Source organism: Peromyscus californicus, unplaced genomic scaffold (genome assembly GCF_007827085.1).
Source record: "Peromyscus californicus insignis strain IS unplaced genomic scaffold, ASM782708v3 Scaffold_6__1_contigs__length_162567912, whole genome shotgun sequence".
Lineage (NCBI taxonomy): Eukaryota > Metazoa > Chordata > Mammalia > Rodentia > Cricetidae > Peromyscus > Peromyscus californicus.
This window is the reverse complement of record NW_026294584.1, coordinates 9,941,151-9,966,493: the sequence shown is the minus strand read 5'-3', so window position 1 is coordinate 9,966,493 and position 25,343 is coordinate 9,941,151. Positions and strand designations below refer to the sequence as shown.

Below are 25,343 nucleotides of genomic sequence, written 5' to 3'. Positions count from 1 at the left end.
ATCCTAAGAATGCTATCCACCAGAGAACAGTTATTTCAGCTAAATAACTGATCGGCAACTCAGAGACCATAATAACTGATGGAATATGTTGAGACAAGGGGTAGTGAAGTATAGCGAATGTGAAATGTACTGCAAATGTCAGGATAGAAAGAGCACACAGCAAGACACAGAAGAGCCGTTAGAGGTGTTTAATTTTAAGACTTCAAACTGAAAACACATAGTATTATTTAGGCAAAGAATGTGTATATCACACACAAGTTAAAACTAAAAGGTTAAAAACAACAAACCCAAAACACAGGAACAGCAACAATAACCAAACACCAGCCTGTCAGTCTCGGCGTGCTGGCTGGATGATGTGAATAATGCATGATAGTTATGGCAGCCACTGATCAACAACTTCATGAGTAACAATCATCTAGTTCAGGCTTCATTTTCTAAACACAATGCTTCTCTCTATAAAACGGGAAGGTAAAATACAGAAAAGTAAAATAACTTTAATAGGTTTATGTTACCAGCAGTCACCACAGTGACCCAGTTTTCTTTTCTTTTTCTCTTCCGAGTAAACTATATGTTACTCCAGTAAATTTTGTATAAAAGTCCCTTAAGGCTACACATGGCTAATGCTTCTTTGGGACACACGTAGCCTGAGGGATGCAGAATTTTCAGGGTCCCTACACTGAATTTCACATTAATATGGAGAAATGTCCTATTAGGGTGGAAGGGACCAGCTAGCAGAAGAATTTCCTGATGTGTGAGAAAATGTTTTTGCTGGTATCACGAGCTGTGTGCTGGGCGCACTGTTTATTTGGAGCCCGCTACGTGTGAAAGCTTCACCTTTTCCATTTTTAGAAAATGTGAGGCAGGAAAAGGGTTTTGACAGAGTGCAGAGCCTGCATTTAATCACCTCGATTGAGGGCACCCTACCGCCACTCCCCGTTCTTTTTACATCTGGACACTAGCTGTTTGGGGGAAAATATCCGATTCTGGTTTTAAAACAAAAATATGATTCTGGAAGATTAAAAAATCTGCTTCATAAAGTCATCAGCAAGTAATAAGAAGGAAGATTCACAGGATCACCTAATGGTAACCCTCTCTCTCTCTCTTTCTCTCTCTCTCTCTCTCTCTCTCTCTCTCTCTCTCTCTCTCTCTCTCTCTCTCTCTCTCTCTCTCTCTCTCTCTTCCCCTACCCCTCTCTCCTCCGATAATAACCTAATATATGGACTTAGTCCACCACTATCATCTTGTTAATTACTTGGTAGAAGGGTAATGTACTTGTGGGATTCAAAGACAGAGGGATGTTTGTGCGGCAGCCCGTGACAGGCTTACTTTCCATGCTGTCGCTCCATGTGCTGTGAAATAAGTACTCTGCTCATTCGTGGTTTTACATTCTTTAGTTTGCATTATTAAAATTTGAAAATGTTAGCTAATTTGTTCCCAGATAGGTCCGTATATAATCTAGACGTAAATATAAATTGAAATAGTTATGTTCAATTTGAACAATTTCATATCAGCATTTAAAAAAAAACAAGAAAAAGTAGAAGACAATAAAAGCAAGAAGCACTTAATTTTAAAAATGCCAGACAAATAAAAAAGAGGAATAAAAATTTTAAAAACTAATTATTTAATGTAAGCATTTACATTGAATTCTCAAATTTTTGAGTCAATTAATAATTAAAATTCAGTAGAATCAAAATATGTTCATGTAAGATACAATACATAAATTTGAATACATTAAAATAAGTTATTATAGAAAAAGTTTATGATAGAGTTCTTAAATAAGGCGATAAAGACAATGCTAAATTTAGTTGTTTAGAACAGATATTTGTAAGAATGTATGGTGCATTTATGCCTTTAATATATACCAATTGTAATAATAATTATTATTAGGAGTAAATTTGATATTATTCACCAAAAATTAGTATGTACTACTGTTTTTACAAGAAGAATAAATTTTATGTGTACTATTTAAGAATTAGTTGAGCTATTATGTGTCTAGTCTATAAAAAGTGATCTAGGTAGCTTTTTTCTTTTTATTATGATTTCATGCCTTAATAATTCTGTTATTCATTTTTAATATATGTTGATATTATAATATAATTACATTATTTTCCCTTTCCTGTCCTTCCTCTAAACACTTCCAAATATATCTCCTTGCTCTCTTTCAAACTTATGGCATATCTTTTATTGTTATTACATGCATACTTATATATTGTGTGTATACATATACATATATATATATTGATATTGATATTCCTAAATACATAAAGTCTTGCTCAGTTGGTGTAATGTTAATTTTATTTGTGTTTTCAGGGCTGACTGTTTGGTACTGTATAATGAAATTTTGTGCTCTTCCCTGGGGAAGCCTATCTCTCCCACTCTCAGGACTCCTTGGTTACCTATCGTTCTTTATGTAGGGTCGAGGCCCCATGGTCTTTCCCATCTCCTTTGCCACATCTAACTAGATTTTAAACAATGTCCTTAAAATCATAATGTTGTTGAGTATATCAGACAGGGAGATGTAGAAAGTCTGGAATTCTCAGAGATTGTAGTCTTTATTTCATGGGGTTTGTGCCTACATTCAGATGGCATTACAAAACAAAGATGTCAGAATGTAAAGGCAAGAGAGAACACTCCCTGTCCCTTCCTTTCATCACATATATTCATATAGTATACCAGTTCACTGGACTCTCAAACCCATCTTTAACATTTACAGATTTTTTGACTTTCACTATAATATGTTCTTTTACTGTTCTGTGAAATTTGATTTGATGAGATTACCTTATTGGAGATGATTGGCTTCCTATTCCAATCCATTAAATAAAATACATAGAAGATTATAACTAACAATCAATTATCCTGATAATATTTTCTTCAGTTAGCTTGATATTCATTTACTATTCATAGTCTATTATATAGTGTTAGAATTATTATGAGATTAAAGGAAATGTAACAACATTCTCTGTTATTAATTTTATTTCTCCTTGTATATTTAGAAAAATAAAGTTTTTTTCATTTCTAGATCTGGGGATCAAAACTAGGGTCTCATGAGTGCTAGGCAAGCATTTTACTACTGAGCTGAATCTCCACCTGAAATAGCTTTTCTTAGGAAACTAATTGTCAGACCAATTCCTAGCTGCCAGCTCCCTGGAATTCTTGCTAGTGTAGACAGCACAAAATGAGTCCTGTATAAAGGACAGTTCTTGGCTAGGCAATGTTGACTATCATCTCTGACACTGTGTAGTGTGTGTGTGTGTGTGTGTGTGTGTGTGTGTGTGTGTGTGTGTGTGTGTGCGCGCGCACGCGCGTGCGCTCACGTTTGTGTTTTAAAATCTTTCTTTCTTTCACCTTTGTGTGCTTTCTGTTGTAGTGTTCCATAAGTTAGGCTAAACTAGGTTGTACTATGGTATTAAAAAACAAAGACAGGCCGGGCGGTGGTGGCGCACGCCTTTAATCCCAGCACTCGGGAGGCAGAGGCAGGCGGATCTCTGTGAGTTCGAGGCCAGCCTGGTCTACAGCGCGAGACCCAGGAAAGGCGCAAAGCTACACAGAGAAACCCTGTCTCGAAAAACCAAAAAAAAAAAAAAAAAAAAAAAAAAAAAAAAAAAAAAAAAAAAAACAAAGACAGAAAAAAGGAAGAAAGAAAAGAAAAACACAAAAATTGACCTCAACATCTGTGTTCCTAGAAATAATAAAGTCTGTATATTGCACATGTTCTCTATCCATCACAAGACAGCTTAGGCTCTGTGTCATAATTCTAAAGTTTAAAAAAAAATCCTCACTAGTCTCCTGGGGAAGGAAAAGTAGAATGGCATACTATAGCTGGCTACCGAAGCTTCTGCTCACAGATGCCTGGAGTCACATGCCACTGTCCCATGAATGTCAAAACACCACATATGAAGATAATGATGGAGGAAGTTTGTCTTTGTGCTGTGGTGTTTTCCTGTAGTTTGTATGTTCATAATGTTTCAGGAAAGCAAATCATAGATTGCTTTACTCAATAGATTAACATTTTATGTCAATTGCACAACTATAAACCCCCTGAGTTCTAATAAGGTTTTATAGGCATCAAACTATTAGTTTTGAGTTTGGTGTTTGTTTGGGGAGGGGAGTGCTAAGAGGGGCCTATGGGTTCTAGAATGTTATAGGTAAATAAGTTCTTTACAAATGGGCTATTACTCATATTTGAATTAATTTTTTAAAAAATTATACACAAAAATTAAAAGCATAAAATCATAAATATAAACAGTAACTTAATGTTTAACTTATGGATATATTATGTGATGTGTAGATCAAGTTAAAAATTCCTATCTCCTTAAACATTTATCATTTCTTTGTGATGAAAACTTTCAAAATAAGTTCTTATGCGTTTCTGACATGGACAGTACATTATTGTTTTCTGTAATCATCCTTTGTGCGATAGCAAACCGGAGCCTCTTGCTCCATCTCAGATGTAAACTAAGAACACATTGGTCAAACTCATCCACCCCTCTCATCTGTTCACCCCAGCCGCTCATGTCCTATTCTACCATTAATGTCCTCAGAGCGACAGTTGATGATTCAATACATGAACAAGGATGTGTGGTACATACAATAAGAACTGGGTTTTGAGTGGGCATGACAAGCTGTGGTAGGAAATTTATAGTAGGGAATTTGAAAAAAAAATGATTTATCTGCTTTCCCTCTTGGCAAACATATAGGAAGACAGCATATATCTGAGGACTTATTGCAAACTGACTCAAAGATGTTCCTATGCATCTCTTAAAACTCTAATTATTACAAGAGCAAAGATTTAAATGGTACCATCTAACAAAAGAGGGAAAAATATCAGTTTAAAGAACATTAGTTGAAAATGAAAGCCTTTAGATCAAATGTGAAAAACCACAGACAACATAATTAGCTTGATTTATCGCTAAAGAATTACAAATTAATAGCTGTGTTTTGGGGGAATTACTATCTGGTGCTAGAGACTCAAAATCTTCACTCTTCTCATACTTTTGAATATTTTGTCCTCAGAGTTTGTTCTCATATAGATGGTAATAGAACTTTAGAAAAAATAAATGCTTAGATGTCGAACAGTTGGTATTTTAAAACATGAACTAATTCTTAAGCGTGATGGAATTAAAATCAACTTCCTAGTGAAAAGCGAATCAATACTATATAAAGTTTCAAAAATAAAAGCAGTAAATTAGGTTGGAAAGCCTCCTTTAGAGCAGTGTCACAGACGTGAAGAACCGATGTTCCAATGATGTCTGTAGCTGTGATTGAATTGAGAGAGAAGCCGACATTTTATTTAATTAGAATCATGACAAAGTCTCCACAGCATAACGAAGGATTCTACAGGGAGGGTTATGCATTTGTCTCTATTGTTCATATGCTGTACTTATGATAGGGTATATTTCTCTTTTTTGCTTTTATTGAAAATGGGTTTTTATCTCACATAGTATATTCCGACTATGTTTTACCCTTCTTTTACTCCTCCCATTCACTTCCCATTTCCCCTTAAATCTGCATTAACCCCCTTTCTGTCTCTCATTAGAAAAAACAACCTGGCTTCTTTGGAATAATAATAAAATAAGTTAAAACAAAAACTAACAAATTGGACTTGGACAAGAAACACAACAAAACAAACACAAAACATACAGAAGGAAAAGAGCCTAAGAGAAGACACAAGAAACAGAGGCCCACTCATTCCCACACTCAGGAATTCCATAGCCACACTAAACTGGAAGCCATGATATATGTGCAAAGGACCTGCACAGTTCGAAGACAGAAGAAAAGAAAATATAAAAACGTAATAAAATAAATAAGATTTAAAAAAAAAGGAAGTGCCCTGACATGACATTATGAGACAAGGTACTGCCAAAGATTGCATTGAGATCATTTTCTATAGTCCATCTACTGCTGGGCATTCAGCCTACCCTTAAGAGTAGTTTGTTTTCCCAGTGAGACTCCCTTGGAGGAAGCTTAAATTTCATTTGCAAGTGGTTATCAGTTGGAGATAACTTCTGGGTGTCCACTTCTGCTTTCAGCTCCAGGACCATAACTGGTACAAACCCATGCAAGACCCTGTACATGCTGCCTCAGTCTCTGTGAGTTCCTATAAGCTTTGGTCATGTTGATTTAGAGGATTTTGTTTTCTTGATATCCTCCAATCCTTCTAACTATTTCAATCTTTCTGCCTTCTTTTTCCACTGGGTTCCTTGAGCCCTAAAGATTGGGTATAATGAAGACATCCTGTCTAGGGCTGAGAGTTCCAACGTCTCTTACTCTCTGCATAATGTCTGGCTGTGGGCCTCTGTATTTGTTCCCATCTGCTGCAGGAGGAAGCTTCTGTGATGATGGCTGAGCAAGGCATTGATCCATAAGTGTATAACAGAATGTCATTAGCACTCATATGATAGGATATATTTCATAAGGTTCATTTACATGAAAATAATTTGTAGCTATCATATGATATATATGAATAAAAATTTAGAAGATAGTCTTATCAAGTAAATGAGTTTAATGATTTAAGTGATAGATGATTATTTCAATAACAATTTATATAATTTATATAAACCATTTATATAAATTATTTTCCTTTAATTTTAAAAGAAGATTTTAACAAACATTGATTATCAGTGGGGCTTCCTTTATGATCTGTCAAGGGCCCCAGATTATCTCCAATATTTATTCAAGTCAAGTTAACATCTGCTGTAAAACCAAAAAGGTAATTTGGGGCACTCTTTATTATGAAGGTCTTATTATTCATTTTTTTCATATGGCCAGTATAATCTTGGTGTAAAATAAAATAGTGAAGTGTTTTGTTTCAAGACTATTCTAAACTAAAAGATGATCATATTCTAAAATGAAGAATGATCAAAGAAAATTACTTACAAGACAGATTCCACAGAAGTATGTTGAGCAAATTAAACTTTTTTTTTAAATCTTTGGTAAATAAGAACATTAGTATGGATGTTGGAAGCTGTATTAGGTCTTCTGAGGCCCAATGTGGCACTAATTTGTTTTGGTGAGCCCCATCCCTAGCATTTCAAATGCATTAGCCTATACCTTTGATGCAAATACCAAATGTGTAATTTAATTTCTCACTTAAAACATTTCCTGAAGCAGACTTGTTGGTGATACAGGCCTGAAACACCAGTTACTCTCCAAGCACTGGAGAGTTGAAGACCAGCCTGTATAACTCAGTGAGACCCCACCTCCCAAAGCAAACTAAGAAAACAAAAAGATAAGCATGCAGTTCAGTATTGGAGTGCTTTCCCAGTATGTGTGAAGCCATAGTCAAAACCCCAAAATGCAAAAACATCTTAAGTAATTAAATTTGTTTAATAAGTATTCTAAAAGTAATGATAAACAATATGATTTAAAATTAATAAATTGTACACACTTGAATGTAATTTAAATATTAAAATATTTGTGTTATTAGAAATATTTTCAGTCTATTATTTTGAATCAAAACTATTTGGAACTCTGCATGGTACATAAAAATAAATCCTAATTGATAATTTTTTACTTATTCCAAGCAATTGCCCAAATCTTATCTTTTCTTCTGATAGACAGAAAAAAGAAAGAGAAAGAAAAGAAAGATGAGAAATGGGGGAAGAGAAAGATGTTTTAAATTTGAAATCAACTTTCCTACCAATATTAATGCCAGTTTTCAGTGTTTCTAATAAATGTACTGTGGTTTTTAAATTAAATGGCCAGTATCAGTTTCATTTTTCAAAACTCTTAGTAAATCATTGCTTAATAAAAACAGGTTCAGCGGAGAATGAATGCTTTATTTGTTCATAGTACATCAGTGCAAGAACCACCAGACATTGTATTTGTCAAAGTCACAATCCCTTTAGAGTTTCCAGGAGAATGCCAAGATCAAAGAGAAAAAACAGATAAGATAAAGAATTTTAATCTATTTGTATTAGGAATTTCCCATTTAAGTTTCCTTGTTACTATCATTTTACAGCAATTTAAAAAGTTTGCTCCTTAGGAATCTTTACCTGACACTAATGGAGCGCCTTTTGACAGATTTTTTTTTTCTTTTGTAGAAAAATTGGATAGTGTGGATTATAAAAAAGAACTGTCATGTTGGAACAGTTACTTTGTGTCTGTGGTTGTATCACTGGCTCGTCTAATCTTCTCCAGAGAGGTGGGCCAGCTCATCCGTGCAGGATGTTCTTTGGGCTATCAAGGTTGTGGACAGCATGTCCTGCCAAGTAAATAAATCTAACTATAGTTGTAACTAGTTTTTTGAGGTATAGTCTGTTTAGTAGAGTGATATTATTTTATCAATATTGTGATTGTACTGTGAGGCCTTTATTATGGAAATAAGCTGTTTTTGTTATAATATTTACAGTGTGTGTGTGTGTGTGTGTGTGTGTGTGTGTGTGTGTGTGTGTGCCTGTGTTTTCTGCACTATCTCCACTTAACTAGTATATTTTTATAGAGTAGGAAATTATGTTTATGGGATAGGTGTCAACAATATTTGTAGTTCTTCTTTTGAATTTGGTCACAGCAGTTCTTGAATTACATCTCGCACCACTGCCGCCGTCCCATCAACCTGCTCTCTCACAATTGATGACTTCATCTGTTTCTGGATATTCTGCATATGATGTAACCTCAGAGCACTCTTGTTTATTGCTCCTTTTTTATTCCTAATACTTTATCAAGATATTCACAAAGTTCTTCATATTGCAGATGAAATGTCACCAAGAGGACATCCCTAACCATGTCTACCACAGTTGCTCCTCTTATTCCAATTCTCTATGTATGCTAGAAGGAAGTCCACATATGACAGACACCTTTCTCCTCCAGGCCAGCAGTGTAAGAGGAAGGAAAGACTGCCTTTATGCTAACCTAGAAAGATCTTTCTTAGAAGACACCCATTTTCAGGTCAAGAGTGCAGTGGATACCCCTAATTCCTGGACATTCCTAGCAAAACATCATAACATCCCTTTGATCCTACTGACACTCAGACTAATCACTGTGGTTTGTTTGGGGAAACTCGGGACTTACCTTATCATGCCCACTTTCTTGCTTTGTGTCAGTCACTAAAGAGAACCCAGAACTTTCATGTCATCGCCATCACTAAAACTAATCCTGATCCTCTACTTCTGTCTCCTGATTGTCTCCTGATGCTCTCTGGACCTCACCAACAAAGCCTTTCTATCTTCAGACACTTTTGTGTATTCTCCCTTATCTTCTTTGCACCTGAAGCCTCCTGACCGCTTCTCACACCATCTTTCAAGAGGCAGCTATTTCCTCCTAACACCACTTAAATCATTAAGATTGGAGGTGAGATAGCACTCTATTAGCTCCTCAGCCCCACATCCTGAGGAGTCGCTTTTCTTCTCCCAAAGCCTGAAAGTTACATCCCCATGACATTAAGAGATAGCCTTTGTGCGCTGCTATCCCTCTTCCATCTTCTATTTCTTTTCTTTTCCAGGCTGGATGCTAGGCAAATGCTGTATGCTCAGCCTAATTCTTCCACCCAATTATGCCACTTTCCCTCATTGTTAAGAGTTAAGCTTTTCCTATCTAACTTCCTCAGACTCCGTTCTTATTGTGTATTATGGGAATTTCATATCTACGCAGATGAAGACTGTGAATGTGGCTCAGTGATAGTTGCCTCTCATGAGGTTTTGATTGCTAACCATGGCACCAGGAAAATGAAAAACTCTAGATAGATGAGACTTTAGAAACACTCCTCCTGCCACAAGGCCTTTTTGCCCCTTAATCAATTCCTTGAAACAATCTCACTACCCTATAATACACACATCCAAAAGATGTTTAAAGTGGCATTGACGTTTGTCTTTACAATTGGATTAAAGAATTATCCTTTTGCTTAAACCAAGGCTTACTTTTTTCTCTAATTTTTTCGCATAGCAAGAGTAATAATAAATACCCATTGACTCTAAAAGAATAGTATATAGTTCTCAAAAATACAGCAACATAAAATACTCTTTATTTCTCAAAATTGTACAGTTCAAAAGACATAGTTCTAGCTATGAAGCAGCTGTTAGTTCAGCACTTAGAACATAACACACTACTGGTTTTTTGAACTTTGATAACATTAAGTTTAATGAGATAAATCTTTGAATCTTCTGAATCTCCACTTCCCTACTCCTCTTTTTGTTTTGAGCAAACTTATTCTTTCTAAAAATAAAATATTAAATCTTGGATCATATCCTAATTATTTTTATTTGTTCTTTTTAAGTTCTTTTTATCATTTATTCAATGTGATAGATATCTAGTCACTCTTACAAAGTGTGTGGTATAGTATAATGAAATTGCTTAAGTTTGTTTTGAAATTTATTTAAAATTTCAGTCGTGATTCTTACCTCAGCTTTTGTCTTTAGTCAGAATAACAATCTAGATCATGAATACAAACCTGGTGTTGAAGTGAAATCCAGTTATTTGCTGCCAGTAGCATGATGGGACTGCTTAGCTGTGTGGTCAGTTGGAGCCTTTCAACATAGATAGAAGGCTGAGAACATCACAGCATTAAGACAAAGCAGTAGAGTGTGCTAGGGTTGCAGCTTCTTCTATGAGAGCCCCAAACACAAATTATTTCAAGGGTTCTCAATATGCTTAGTGAATATAAATTGTTAACTTTTTCTGTGGAGTCGGAGAAGATGGTGCCGAAGTTAATGTCTGCCTGCTATGGCCCCTTTCCTGGACTGCCATTTTACAGTTCTAGTAAAGATATGGAAGGAGTTCAAGGCCTTTGAGGGTAACTTTTGGTTTTGAGAAATCTCTGCTTATGATGCCTAAATGTTGAATTTAGACTGAATTCTAACAATGATTATGTTATTTTTGTAGGCACTTAAAATGTTCAGGTCCTTAAAATAACAAGTTGGACTGAAGAAATGTTTCTCTGGCAGTAAGAACTTGAAGGAGGTAAGATTCTTTTTAAATATATGGTTTTTGGATATTAAAAATTCTCATAAAAAATTAGATATACTGATATATCTTTGAGGGTAAGTTAGAAAATACATTTTATAAGTTAAGAGCACTTCATTTTGTCACAGAATACTCTTCTGTGGAATGACTTGGACATTTGAGAGAGTTCCAACATTTTAAGAAAACACTTTATAGGAAGGCCACGTTTCAGTTTTAGAATAAATACCAGAAAGTTGATTGCTACTATTTTTTAATAAAAGGATTAATAAATCCTCATGCTTCCGAATTTCTCTAGGTTGACCACTTTTCTCAGAGGCTTCCCAAGAGAGGTAACTGGTCTGTAGGCATATTGCCATTCAGAAGAACCCCCTGGCTAACCTGCCCTGTCTGTGTTTCCTGGGGCACATATGGTTACTATCAGTCAGAACCCATTCAAAGACTGCAGAGCCAAAAGCAAGGGCACTAGTCAGGTTCCAACTGTTATCTTAATTTTCACCAAAGATGTGAAACTGAACTATCCGCCTTAAAGCAAACCACAGTAGGAATCCTGAATGTGAACACACAGGTTATTTTAGCTCATTTCAGCATCGTTTCAAGATTTGTTTTTGTATAAATTAGGGAGACCACTTAGCAGTGTTGAATTGTGATTCTGCCTTGTTGTGCACATTGTTATTAAGGAATCAGGAGAATGAACACAGGAGTTAAAAATGTGTGTGGAACTGGAAAGGAGAAAACCAAACATGGACTTTATGTGTGTTTCTTTCTTACCTTAAGGATCATTGAGTAGAATAAAATTAATTCATGAATTTTATTTTAATTTTAACTTTCCAATTCTATTAGATTTCTTTGGATTTTATTATTCTTTTTTGTTGTTGTTTTTTGTTTTTGTTTTTGTTTTTCGAGGCAGGGTTTCTCTGTGTAGCTTTGCGCCTTTCCTGGAACTCGCTTTGGAGACCAGGCTGGCCTCAAACTCACAGAGATCCACCTGGCTCTGCCTCCCGAGTGCTGGGATTAAAGGCGTGCACCACCACCGCCCGGCTGGATTTTATTATTCTTAACGCAAAGAAGTAAAATTTCCCTGTATATTTCATACTATTATGAAGAAAATAAGGCTATGTTTGTGAAGCCAATGTTAGAACGGCCATGTGGAGAAACCTCTTACATCAGCAACACGTTAACCATATAAGGTCCAGACTCACTGATTCAAGACTGTGTTAGAATTGATAAGCTTCATAGTACATTGTATGGATTTTTAATTCTCTTACTAAGAATGTAATATTTAGTGTTGGCACAACAGTATAAACTATATATTGTTAGAATGATCTCATTTTCAGCTCCCTCTGCCCATACTAATTCCCTGGATGGGTTTTTATGGATGTAGCATACACACCAAGACTAAACATTTAATTTCTTTTTACCAAATTGTCAGTTTCTGATTCTCTGATTATAACATCTTCAAAAGACACAAAATTAGGAGGGAATATACAAAAGGTATGTTTGTCAGGCATGACTTAGCATTCTACATTTGTGAAAATAAAATTGCAGTTTGGTGTGGTTTTAGTGCCTGTCATAATAGTCTTTTAGTGTTGAATCAAATAAAGAGCAAGTATCTTAAGAATCAATTCATAAAACCTTCAACTGCACATATTGATGAGTCTCACATCACTATATATAATTAATAATGTACATTATTGGGTTGAAAGGAAGTAGAGAGTAGAATGTAAACTTATGAATATTGGTAAAAGACTCAGTGTCAAATATGACAAAAATTTCTTAAATTAACTCCCAGATATTATATGTAATAGGTATCATGAAAAATTGAATTTATGTCTTGATGTTTTGACTATTTTAAGTATACTTAAACCAGTATACATATATATCATTTGTATGGAAAATTTGGTATACTCATCTCAAGGTGTGAGTCATGTGGCCTTCATTTTATCTTTCTTTTCCCTCAACCCTCTTATTAAAAATTACAGAAAAATATGTATCTATCATGTATAATTCAGGATTTTACTGTGCATAGATGATTCACATTTCCTACATTTTTGCCACTCATGGTTACTTTTATCAATTAACACTCACTTAACATCTATTGTTGTAGTTTTTTTAAAGAAAACAATATATTTGCTGTAGTTGCTGTGCTGCTCACCAGCTTCCTGAATGTTTTCTCCTATCCGAAGTAGAATTCTGAAATGATACATAATGGAATGAAAACTTAGGGGAGTCTCTGCTCTTTACCAACACAGGTGAAGCTAGGGACAGCAAGTTAAGCCAAGTAAGCTAGGCACAGAGAGACAAATGCTTCATGGTTTCTTTTATTTGTGAAATATAAAAATGTGTCTCATAGAGGTAGTGAGTGCAATAATCATTACCGAGGTGGAGAAGTTCAGGGATTTTAAAAAATGCTCTGAAATTTTGAACAAAATAATATGAATGGGATTTTTACTCTTAGCAATAGAAATGAAAGTTTTATTTAAACATTTAAGGTTAGATGGATGATATATTTTGCTGGTTCAAATACTTCTGTTGTTGAAAAATATATATGTTTAAATAATGTGAACATGGCAAGATCCATGATTCCTTTTTATACTTTTTTCCTTAATGCAAGAACAGTTCTGCTGTTATGGAGTGCTGGCTGCATCCTTTCTCAGGTGTGTTTGATGTTAAATAAATTCTAGATTTATTATATGCCAATATCATATTGTTGAGTGCTCACTGAAGAAGGACAAAGACATCAAGGAGGCTATAGGTGAGAGAAGGAAACACTGACAGAGAAATGAGGAAAATAAAATCCCACGTCACTTCATAAGGAAAATTAAGAATGTGTGGCTGTGAAGGAAGAAGGTGTAATCACAATGCTGAGAAGAACAGTGGTCTATAATTGCCACTGGGTTCAAGGTTGAAGGCCCTCATTTTCAGCCCACTCATCCCAGCTCCCTTCTCTCCCAGATCCACTCTCATCTCTGCTTCCCTTCAGAAAGAGCAGACCTCCAAGATAAGACTACCAAACAGACGAAATAAGATACAATAAGACAAGGGTAAAGCCCTCATATGGAGCCTAGACAAGGCAACCCAATAGGAGGAAAAGAGTCCCAAGGGCAGGCCAAAGAGTCAAAGACATACCCCCACTTCCACTGTTAGGATTCCCACAAAAATACCAAGACAACAGCCATAGCATATATGCAGAGGACCTGGTACAGAACCATGCCAGCTTGCTGCTTCAGTCTCTGTGAACCCTTGTGATCTCTGCTTAGTTGATCATGAGGGCCATGTTCTCCCGTTGTCCTCCATCACCTCTGACTCTTATAATCTTTCTGCCCTTCTTCTGTGGGATTCTCCTATCTCCAAGAGGAGAGACCTGATGGAGAGCCTCCAATTTAGACTCTCTCTCTGAATATTGGCAGGCTGTAGGTCTCTGCATCTGCTCCCATCTGTTGCCAGAGAAAGCCTCTTAGATGACAACTGGACATGACTCTGATCAGAATATCATTAGGAATCATTTCATTGATTTTTCTTTTCTTTTCTTTCTTTCTTTTTTTTCCAGTCGTGTTTGGTTGCCCACTCCCACACATTCTATGCCTCCATTACCCCAACACATCTTGAGGCTGGACAGATTGTAGGTGGAAGGTTTTGTGGTTGGGTTGGTGTCCAGGCTTCTCTTCCCATAGCCTGCAGAGTACCTTCTTACACTAAAGAGACAAGAATGTGGGGGCAAAGGCACCATGCAGGCACCAGCTCAACCTCTCTGTGTTCAATGAGCTGTGTGGATGCTGTCCTCAGCAACAAGTCTCCTCTGTCAATTTTCAGAGAGAAACTTTTTATTGTAGAATGAGCCTGGATTGTTTTGGAATCTCCACAAGAACCTCTCAGCCATCAACTCAACCAAATGTAACCCAATTCTACCACAGGAAGCCTTGCCTGGCTACAAAAGATGGGCATTTCAGACTCTGTATCTTCCATTACTAGGATTCCTCACTAGGATCTCACTTATAGATTCCAAGAAGTTTCCACTGTACTAAGTTTCCACACACCTGCAATGTTCCATCTGTATCTCTCTCTCCCCTCATGTTGCTCCCCCCTCACACACACACCCGATCATTCCTTCACCTATCCCTTCCTGCTCCCAGTCTACCCATAAAACTTTCCCCTTCCCAGGGAGGTCTATGTATCCCTACTCCCAGAGTAGTTTTAATATTACTCAATTAACATCATTATTTAGAAATACCTATATATACTACTATATATATATATACTTGTGTGTATGAGTATCTAATTTTTATTGCTAAATTTTATTCTGTTAAGTGTTTATAATGAAGTTATTTTTTTCAAGTCTAGTGTTAGTTGAAAATAAGTTTTATTTTGAGTGTTTTTAAATTGATTTTCATGAGTTATTGCAGATAAATCTTTGAGTGGATATGTATTTGTTTCTCTAGGAGAAAAATTCCCTTGGAAAATGAGGGACATTTCACAGAAAAAAAAGTTTGATGGGTGAGAAATAGACCAAATGTTTTAGTGAGCTTTCCTGATGATTTGATAATCATAACAAGATAAAAGCAACTTCAGTAAGGAAAGGTGGATTGTGCCTCAGGATTCAAGGACACAGTTTGTCATGTTGAAAAGCCATGCTTACAAGAGCTGGAGGTAGTTGTTGGTTCACCAGGTGAACATAATCAGGAAGCAGAGAGTAGTGAATGCTTGTATTCAACTAGCTTCCCCCAAGGCTGGTGAATAGTGGTGCTGCCCACATTTAGGGTGAATCTTCCCACCTTGTTTAATCAATATAATCCCTTATAGACATGCCTGACAGTTTCCTCCTGGGTGATCATAGATCCTGCTGTGTTGATAGCCAACAGGAACCATCACATCGTTCAGCACAGTTGCTCTTCACAGAAAGATGATTAGTGCTTTATAAAGTGATTGGATTCAGGAGCTTCGTATTCCTCTTTAGATCCAGTGGTGGGGTTTGTTTGCTTATTTGCTTGGTTTTGTTTGTTTGTTCCTGGATTCCTGCTTATTTCTGACAAAATCTCTTCCTGTTGTTATAAAATTGTGTCTTTCGTTCATTATGCAAATTATTGCTTCCTGTATTCTGTGGTGATATTCACACTACAGTATTCTGTGTTGTTTTATGGATTCTCATGCATATATGCTTTGGGTATCTTCTTGCTGAAATGGCACTTTGATCATTATGTAATGCCTACTTTATGGTAATGGTTTGAGTTTACATATATTACAGGTGGTATGTTAGTTTGCTTTCTGTTGCTGTGATAAGCACCATGACAGAAAGCAATGAGAGAACCAAGGATTTAATTGAGCCTACAGTTGTAGTGTCTCATGAAGTGAGTCAGGGCAGCAACTCAAGCAGGAACATACAGGCAGAAATGGAGCAGAGTCATGGAGGCAGTAGCTTACTCAGCCGACTTTATCCATACAACCCAAGAGTCCTAAAAATCTTGATATTTAAGTTACTTAATATCTCCATTAATTTTAGTTTACATCTATGACTCCATTTTGTATTCTTATTATTTTAACGAAAGAATTTTTTCTTTACTTTGTCTTTCACATTTTCTGTTTAAATTATCATTTACTTTTTCTAGTCTTAAGTGCCAACAGTTTCATCTGCTTGTATGCTTCTTTGTCTTATCACCTGTTCACTTGCATGTTTGGTTTTAATATAACAAATGTATTTTATTTCTAGAGAATGTCAATCATACTTTGTCATATCCTGTATCTTCCTCATCATCTTTGTCTCCTACAAATTCTTTAGTGATTTATTTCATATGGTGTTGTTTGCCATTATTATTTTTCTTACCTAATTTCCATGTGTCAAGTAATTTGCTGTTAGACATTGGTGTTGATGAGTGAGACATCAGAGCAGCTCTGTAAATGCTGTTATGGCTGGAGATAAGATTGAGGCTAGAATGGATTAGAGGGTGTGTTGTAGATCACTACATTGAAATTTTCATTGTGGACCCAAAATGATGCATATAGAATGCTATGTCAAGTAATTTCAGGTTTCTCTGGTAGCTTGCATAGATTCATTACATTTGATAATTATTCATATTTTCAGAGCAATCAAAGGATGTTGGTATTTTCATAGCAATTCCTATGTCTGCCAGTAGGATTTACATCCAGTGCTAATCAACTCTCCAAGTCATTAGCTATAATTGTCTTGCTTATCCTAAGTTTGCCAACTCTCCTTCTCTACGTAAATTGATTTAATGATAATTTATCATTCTCCAAAGTTCTGGCAATGCTCTACTTTGTGATTGCATTTTATCATTCTCTTGGACTTAAGGGATGAATAAATTTCTCTTTGTTTTTATACTCTGCTATCCCTTCCTCTGGGGTTAAGGGAGGCAGAGGAAACTTGCCTGGTTTAATTGGAATTTGCATGATAATCTTAACAAATAATCAAGTACATTTTACTTAGTCCTACTTCTCTCCAGTATTCTTATAAATGACAACAATGTGTATCCACAGGCCTGATGGGGATGGAAACTCCCCCGTCTACTTCTCAGAAACAGATGTCTAAAGTGACAATAAGTAATATGTCTTTTTTTTCTTTTCTGACCAAATTTTAAGTATCATTTTATACAACTATTGGCACCTATACCACAGTAAGAGATGGAAAACTACATCTGTCCATTTTAATTCAAGCTAAGTTGCTTTAGTAAGAAGTCGATGGAGGAGGGTTTGGACATTGGCTGGCTGAAATGATGCTTTGGGATGGTCTGCAGATTTCATTACTCATGTTATTTCTATTCTACTATTACTATAGGTAATTGACTATAGTTTAAGCGGGAGTATAGACTAAAATACAGTTGCAGTTCATCTGGGTTTCATCAAAACTATATCCCTGTTGGGCCACAACTGGCCTTTGAAACAATTTATGTCTACAAGTAATACCCAGATTCACTGGGGAGTTGCCTGAGGTCTGAGGAAGTTGCTATGGAAACAGCCCCAGTCCTTTCTTCTTCAGTAATTACTTTACAGAATTTAACCAGAAATAAATGTAACAATGAAGAAATAAGTGTAAGGAAACAGTGTATTAGTAATAGTTATATCTGAAGAATGTTGTGCATAAATCCATGTTTTCAATGTAACCATTTAGTCTACACTTCAAAGCTGGGACTCAAAACCTCACTTTTTAAGGGTTCGACACTTACTCTACTTCGTTCTAAATACGTGGATACCAGTTCCCTTGAGTTTCCACCATCAAGTTCTTGGTATTGTTGTTCCAAAACTGCAAGCTAAAAATTCCAAACCAAACCATTGAATTATTTTTCACCAAGAGACAGGATTTCAGATGAAATCTCTAAACATTCTGCATTTTAATTCTGCTTTCTCAAACATGATTAGATATCCCCCCAAAAAACTGTGGGATTATATTCAGATAATTGCCTTACTGAACAGGACTATCAGGCTGACACTTTTTTGAGTGACTTTAAAGAGCCTTATACTGCTCAGCTGTGATCCTTTTAACTATACATTTCAATATTAACATGGAAAATAATTAGTAAAATCTAAAATAATGGTCCATTAACGTCTTATAATATTAGGATTTTCAGAATTTCGAATTCTCATTGGATATTATGGTGTGAAGCTACCACAAAAAGCATATGCAAAATACAAAGAGGTATAAAATAACACATTCACAATCATAAAACCACAGGCTATCAAGACATTACAGCTCACATGAGTAATACCAATTACAGTTTTATAATTTAATTATTACCCTAACTTGCTTTGTTGAGCAGACAGAATTCCTCATATAGTACTAACTACTGGAGGACAGGCACTCTGCCCCATATTCAGTAGGAAAGAAAACATGATACCTATATAATCAAGCATTTACATGTGTATACTAGATAGCATGAAAAGTAAGTATTCTTTCAATCCTTTCTATTACTCTCATTTAATTTCTTAATGATTAGAAGAATATATTGCCTGAAGTTGTCATTTAAATGAGGGGCAGTTGGATGGAAATATGGTTCCATCATGTGGTTATTTCAGTTGGGCTACCTTATTCATCACTGTGAATCCCATTCCCCAAACCAGCTAACTCTATTCAAACTCTGGGCTTCCCCTAAATATGTCTTCTGGAAAAATATCAATATTTTGTAATACTCAGCACATGTACAATGCTGTTTAGTATATGACTTTTACAAATTCCTGTGTCATTTGGGAACTGAAATTCTGTTCATAAGTGTTTTATTCACTAGTAATTGCTTAGTTAACATGTTGATTATTTTATTAGACAGATTTTTGTTAGAATATCATGTGTGCTTATTTACATAATTTCTTATTGTTTCTAATAATATGTAATAGTATGTGTCTATACAATGGCTTTGACAAGTATCCATAGACTTTGTTATTAAACCCAAGGATACATGATAATATCTATTATCATTAACATGTTGATCGATTTTTTCCCCTCAGAATCATAAGAAAAAGCCTTAATTATATCTTAAAGCAGAACATAGAAGATGTGATATACTAGAGAGAAAGGGAGGTAAAAGTTAGAGTATCCAAGTACATAATTGCTATGTTTTTATACATTAGTTTCTTTTTACCAAATAAATGAAAATTAGGACTAAAATACTACTCAGAGAAAATTATTCACAACCCACTTAAGTATAGAGAAGAAAGAAATAAGAAAGGCAAACTGATTTGTCTCAAATCACATACTAAAGAAAGCCTATATATGGAAATAAAAATTTTGAGCTTCAGTAAGAAAGATTATTTTCCCTTACTGGAAGCATGTGTTATTCATTTTCAATATTTTCCAAATTTGAAAATGTATTCTTTTGAAAAAATTTGCCCCAGGCAGAAGATAAATCATGACATTTGCATTCTATGAAGGAAGTAAATCTTTACTTTTACTTCCTGGTTAACAACACAGAGTCAGCCCGCAAAAGTAATGAACCTGATGTCACTCATCCAACAAAAATGATACTGTCAGCATTTTGATTAATTTGTATTTTAAATTAAGAGACCACCGAGTTACAGTAATGTTCTAGACCAATTGCTAGTCTAGACTTTGATGCTAGACGGAGGTGCCTCCTGAATTAAGTCCTTTCATATCCCGCAGGCTAAGAGCACACACATCTGAGATGTGTTAGTTGAAATTCCACTCAACTCTTGATTGCCAGGTTTGGATGGAATGATCACAGTAGAAATGTAAAGAAGCTAAGAAAAATGTCACATTAAAATCCACAGCTGACAGACAGGGCACACGGAGAACAGAGGAAAAAGAAAAATTCTCCACATGCTCCAGTCACCATCTTAAACTTGAAGTTTATCTATTTTTAACAGGGGTGTCAGGGAAGTTGGAAAGGAGTTTTAAGATTAAGCGACTAATAAATTTAGTTATTGCAGAGATATTTTCTGAACTTCTTTCTGTGGGGCACAAATAACTATACATATATTATTCCTTCTCTGGAAGTCTGAGTAGACAGAGAAGAGGCAAGTTTGTTGATGATACATTCTTTTTATTATTCATTTCCTGAATATTTAGAATTTTCTATGTATTATGACTAATTATTGGGATAAAAGAAATTACTCCATAATCAAGAATGCCATCAGGGAACTGAGCTCTAAAATTTTCAGTCCAATCTGTTAAGGCTGAAGGTGGTGGAGTGAGTACGTCTCGGTTTTTAACTTTGCTTTCATAATGACCATCAGTGTACTGTGACCTAATCTACTTACTTATAAATACAGACAAATAAGATAATGTAAAATTGGCCAAAACATGTAGGGAATAGCTGCACATCAAGCTACATGTGCAGAAAGCTTAAGTAAAGTGCTAATTGTATATCTTTTAAGGTGTATTTATTTCATTTTTATTGGGTATGAATGTTTTTCCTGCATGCATGTACATAAACCACTTGCATGTCTTGTGTCTTGGAAAGTCAGAAAAGAGCAGCAGATTCTCTGCAATTGGAGTCACCTATCACTGTGAACCACCACGTGAATGCTGGCGTCTGCACTCAGGTCCTGGGATAGAGAAACAAATGATCTTAACCACTGAGGCATCTCTCCAGCTCCATGCTCTAATATTTTAATGATAAGGAGATATTTCTTGATCAAACTGGTGAAAATTATAATGAAGGAAATTGATGTCTTTTGTGATTCTTTGAAATGGATGCATTCTGGATGGAAGGATATGATATGGCTATTAATTCTTAAGAAAATTTCAAGAAATATGTACTAAAACAGAAAGGTATAATTTTACTAAAATATGTCAATAAGGACAAGAGTATTGGCTCTTCCAGAGCTATTACACATGTCCATCATTGGTGAAGAGTTAAGCGTTGTTATTTGAATCTAAATTATTAAATATTATGTATTAATTTAAAGTATTTGTCAGAGAGTTATTCATTTTATGGCAGATTCTTTTATGATGTAGATTCTGAAAACAACACTTCCCTAAGAAGTATTATGCTCCTATGAGGCTGTTCTTTCTTACAAAATTTAATCACCTCAATGGACTTTTGTGGATATTTCCAATGATGTGCTGACCTATGTGGTGCAGAATATGAAAGCTATGGTTGACTTTGGAAACCTGGGCAGAAATAATATAATTAGTTAAAGGCTGACATTAATTTTCACCAACAGATGACTGGAGGCTGATTTTCTTTGAACATATTAACTATTTGGAAATACATGAAGAAGTGTTAAAAAGTCAAAAGATAATGCACCTGAAATAGTTTTCATTACATTCTACAATGTATACACTTGTAGCACTTCCCCATCTACTTGTACAGGCAATCGCTCATGATAGTGTTTTTAAACTTGAGGTTTTTAACAGAAGTGGAAATATTCTCTTTTGTATCTGCTCTTTGTCTTGTTCATCCTGCCTACTAGCAGGTAAGTTTGAATGGATAGTATTTCCTCCACAAATGACTTATTCTACTCTAGACCACAAGTAGCTGAAGTGCTGTTGATTAGCATTCAGAAGGAACCCCTGGCATACGTGCGTCATTCGAAAGAACTGTGAGAAAGCAGCCCCAAGGCCTTTGAGAAGATAGGCTTTCAGAACACTGAAGTGCTGCGGCTGGGTTTGAATAGGCAATTATGCCAGTCCACTGCACAGGGCACTGTGGATTCAACAGCCACGGTGGTGCTCCACAGCAGCGATTGGTCCAGATGTTTAAATTCCGATTATGCTTGACTTGGAAACATTCAAAAATATGTGCGTTAATTATAGACATGGAAATAATTATTCCTCTTCCTCATCCATCACCCTGCCAAGGCTGAGATTTTCCTAACTAGGGCTTTGTCTGATGCATTTGTAAACATACATTCTATCATTTTGCTGCAACTGCGTTCCAATTACTGCTTGTATATAATTTGCTACATGAAATGTGTAAATTATATTTCCATATATTTATTAATATATTCACCAATTATAGTTCATCCAACTGGCCAACATGAAGCAATTTCATAGAATAAGACAAGATATTTCCCACAATGTAAGTAACTATAAGACATGCAGCATTGTTGAGCCTAATAGTATGTCCAAAGGGCTTTGGCACTTACAACATATGACTGTCTTCTAAAGAGCAGAGACTCAGGATCCCCTTAATACATTCTTTCTGTGTGCATTCTTGGATCCACTGGCCTATATGAACTATAGTGCCATTAATGTCAACCTCTCTGACAAGATTTGATGAGGGGAATTAGCAGTCCACTCTCGAGAGTCCTAGTATTGTGTCCCCTGTCAGTACATCTCCACTTAGTTTGCCTTCAATTAAATAACACTGATTGTTTCTTCTCTTTTTCATAATAAAGGTTCATCTTTCTCACTTTCACTTTTAGTTTGATCCACTGGAGTCATTAGATGGCACCCAGACTATTTATCAAGAAATTATGACATATTGTGATGATGGATTGTTTGAGTCAGAGATTCAGTATAATTCAATTCTGACTAAATTATTTGAAATGAAATAGCCATAATGTATAGCAGCCTATTTAGATCCAAGTGTTACTCTCCAATTGCATATTCTCCTTTCCCATTTTTCAACCTTCCAAATTATCAATGACAATTAGGCAGCATTTAACATTCCTCATGTTTATCTTCACAGATGCAGTGACACCTAAGGTGACTAAGAATGGCAAAAAGAATCTGTATTTGGTAAAGAACTAAAAGGAATAGAAAATAAGGACTGATTCTGCTTGTTGGTTGAGTGGTTAGTTAGATAAGCGGATTTGTAGTGAGGTCATCAGTCACAATTGGATGGTAATTTGAAAATGGATTAGCTTAGAAGTAGCAATTTCTGCTCCATGGGTTTCAGTGAAAGAGTCTGCCTAATTCTGTAAGAGACCTCATAAACTGGCAGTGATCAATGCCTACCTAATGTGCCATTATGCACTGGGCACACTTCAATGATTACAGCACAGCTGTGGCCGGGTTTTGCTTGATACTTCTTCAGCACTTGAACGGCAGGTGCCCCGCATGACTATTTGGCCCAAAGAAATGAACTTGTTAGGGAATTAAATGGACGGGGGCAGCTTTGCCACCTAAGAAGCTACTCACATCTGACCTGAGGAATGGCTAGTGAGGGGTACCAGTAGCCTGAGCCCAGCGACAAATTAAGACCAAGCAATGTACATGAAGAGAATAGCTTATTCCATGCCTGGGTGGCATTATCTTACTTCAAGATGCTATGACGTGACAGTCTTACATGTGATGTAAATTTCAAGTTTGAAATGTGTAATGTTAGAATACTCTATAAAACATATTTAAGGGTTTTTCGTTGTTGTTCAGTAGAGAGCATGTAAATTAGATGTCTAAGGATAAGAAGGAATTTGGTCAAGCAAATTTTAAATAAAATTTGAGTATGAGACATCACCGAGAGTCTTTGTATCAAAAACAAACAAACAAAACAAAAAACAAAAAACAAAACCTGACTCTGCGTGTGTGCTTGGAGGCAGGCGCGTGCTCGTGCTGTGGTACACAGTGTGCTCATGGGGATCAGGGCCCATTTTACAGAAGTCAGTTCTCTTCTTCTACCGTACACCTTCACCCCAGGGGCCATCTTGCCAGCACCGTCTCCGCATTCTTGTGTTCCTAAATTCCTGTAGATGTCTTTGCCAGTTACATGAACAAGCCAGGAATGAAAAGTTAACGGCATTTATATAATGTGTAAAGTAAATATTTATGGTAAAATAATAAAATTTACCTGTATCTTTAGACAAACTAAAATTTTTATGTGAAAGTTTCCATCTTGCACCTCATTAAATATGATATCACATGATATGGAATGGAGTAATATAAACAACATTCTGGATTAATATAACAGAGAGAAAAGAGTCTATTAAGAATGACTTATGATTAGTTTCCTGAAATTGGTCTAAATAATATAAGATATATATTGTGAACTCTTTGAGTTCCCTTTTTACTCTATAAAATATATGTCCTATTATATATACTCAATAACCAAACTTGTCAGGTTTCATTCAACTATCTGCACAATTTTAGGTGAAAATGGTATACTACTACGTGACATAATGCTATAATTAGACAAATAATACTAATGAAAGTTGGTTGCAAAAGAAAAGATTTCCTGTTCCCAATTAGTTCGCAGTTTGCATCTACAAAGTTCTTTAAAAGGGGGGGGGGGGTGTTATTCATCCAATAATGTTCTGAAGTAAAACCATGAAAGTAGGGATACCTAGAAATTACCCCTGAAAATCAGACTTCCCCAGGGGAGAAGAGACCGTTGGAATGCAGGCAGGCCGAGGCTCAAGAGGCATTCCTAGACTTTCTGTAATCTCACTGTGCATTCAAAAAATGAATTGGAGCTATCGGTGGAGCTCAGTTGAAAGGGTGCTCAGGAGGCATGAAGCCTTGAGTTGGATCCCCATCACTGCACGAACCGGGCATGGTGTGCACTGGTGAGTGTCTGTAATTTAAACGCTCATGAGCAGCAGTCAGAGAGTAAGGATGTCAAGGCCAGCCTTGTCTACAGAAACAGCAAAAGGCCAGCCTGGGCTACATGAGAAGCTATGTCAGAAAACATTAAAACAGTACATGCAATAAATTGGTAAGCCTAAATTAATTACCACTCATATTTGAGCAAAACAGGTAAGACAAATTTTGAATCATTTAAAGATTTAGTGATTAGTAACAGTACTTTGTGTTTACAATAAGATTGTGTGTGTGTGTGTGTGTGTGTGTGAAATATATGGAAATGGATCCCAGTTTTGTACATGCATGTGGGGCAGTGGTGACACAAAGATGGGTGTACGCTGGAATGAAGGTGGAAATGGCAGACGTCATGTTTATATAATCCAGCACTGAACTAGGCTGCTATAATTTTTATCTTATAAAGAGTTTAATAACCTTTTCTGTATGCTGCTCGAACTAGCGGGCGATGACCAACCCCAAAGTTACACATGAGTTTGGCGATGACAAGCATCCTGTGAACAACCACCAT

The 25,343-nt window shown here is 35.9% G+C and overlaps 1 protein-coding gene across 1 annotated transcript in view; it reads left to right on the top strand.

The window, feature by feature from the left end:
- Sema3a (semaphorin 3A) overlaps positions 1–25,343 on the top strand; it is a 479,305-nt gene that overhangs the window by 161,720 nt on the left and 292,242 nt on the right. Inside the window, exon 3 of the mRNA XM_052720980.1 lies at positions 10,816–10,893. The gene's annotated coding sequence lies outside the window, so the exon portion shown is untranslated. The remainder of the gene's footprint in view (positions 1–10,815; positions 10,894–25,343) is intronic.